The sequence below is a fragment of the Mizuhopecten yessoensis genome, unplaced genomic scaffold (assembly GCF_002113885.1).
Source record: "Mizuhopecten yessoensis strain PY_sf001 unplaced genomic scaffold, ASM211388v2 scaffold3615, whole genome shotgun sequence".
NCBI classification, from domain to species: Eukaryota; Metazoa; Mollusca; class Bivalvia; order Pectinida; family Pectinidae; genus Mizuhopecten; species Mizuhopecten yessoensis.
The window spans coordinates 22,051-23,611 of record NW_018405133.1 but is presented as its reverse complement, the minus strand read 5'-3'; positions in this window follow the sequence as shown (position 1 = coordinate 23,611).

Sequence of the window (1,561 nt, the reverse complement as noted above, 5' to 3'; positions counted from 1 at the left end):
ACTTTCAATGTTGTCATAGAACTATGCTGAAAGTGACGAATCTTGGTATATTTGGTAATCAAACATTTTGCTAGGCGATGATAAGGACTACAACATCTGGATTCGTGTATATGAAGAACCAAACACTACCGAAATTATGACATTTTCTTCATATTCGTGGTAAAAATTATTCTAGAATGTGTAGCTGGATTATATGGCACTGGATGTAACCAGGCTTGTCCTGTCAATTGTCGAGATACTTTATGTCAGAGAAGTAGCGGAGAATGCGCAGGTACGATCGTTTAGTTGTATCGTTGTTTATCTAACTTGAAGATGAATTGAAAAGATTTTTAATATTTTATTCGAAACTTGGGAAGATACTGGGATTGTATTGAAAGCTTGCGCTTATAAATCAAAAGTTCCTTGCAGGAAACGTTTTATCAATAGAAAATTAATGTGAGCAAATATTAATATCCCTTGTGAATCACTTGAACATATAAATAGTAATAGATAAATAAGTATGTTAATAATACGAGAATCACTTTTTATCAGTTTTTAAATATATTATGTTTTCTTTGAAAATTAACAACGATACATGTTAATTAAAAGATGATAGCGACCAAACAAAATAATGAGAACTTGTTATATTGAGGACTCAATATTTCAAGTTTGGAACTTGCAGGTATAAGTCGGAGATAAACATTTCCTTTACAACCATATTGACAAACATATTGATGTAATAAAAAAAAATGTTTATTTAATTGTTTTTTTTTAATTTATCTGTTTGGATTATTTTGTATATCAAGAGAATAATGTATGATTGCTTAGTTGATTTAAGTTGAATATGATATAAATGGTATTGTCATATACCCATCATTGAATTTTTTTCCGCTACAACAAGCTGCTACTTTGTGTTCGTCTTAAAGCAAGATGACTATAAATACGACGAACACGACAGATAATTATTATTCAAAGTCTCCAATGGCATCTACGTGGGACAATTAGAAGTTATTTTCTCGAAAAAAGTACGCCTATCAAATCTATTCACTGATGAAAGTAACTACTTCTTTAATACTATCCTAGTTTGCTCGTGTCGTTTAGGTTCAAATGTACAACAAGAATACTGAAAAGCAAATTTCCAACAAATTATCTCGTAGGAACAGATCCTAGTTTGGTAAAAGGGATATGTGATTTGGATCAAGACTCCTTTGCAGAGACCTAATTACATATTTACTACCGCGTTTTGGTTCTATTTTGATCTGACAATGAATACACGTAATGTTTTAATTTTACCATCAGCCAAAAAACCCGAATTCGGGCCAATATTTAAAATAATTAAATCGACATCATGTAGACGGAGCCATGATAGTGTTGCAGTGTGTAAGGGGTCGTATTTGATATTACTTGATTCTCAATCTAAACAGACATACGTTTACAAGTTCAAGCTGTTGTATTTAAGACAATGAGCAAGTTTTCATGTGACAATCATGATTTTTTTTGAAAACATTTTGTATCCAAGTGTACATAATTACTTGGTCGTATTCTCCTCGAAGGTTTCTAGGGTACCCATCTATTTTTTTCC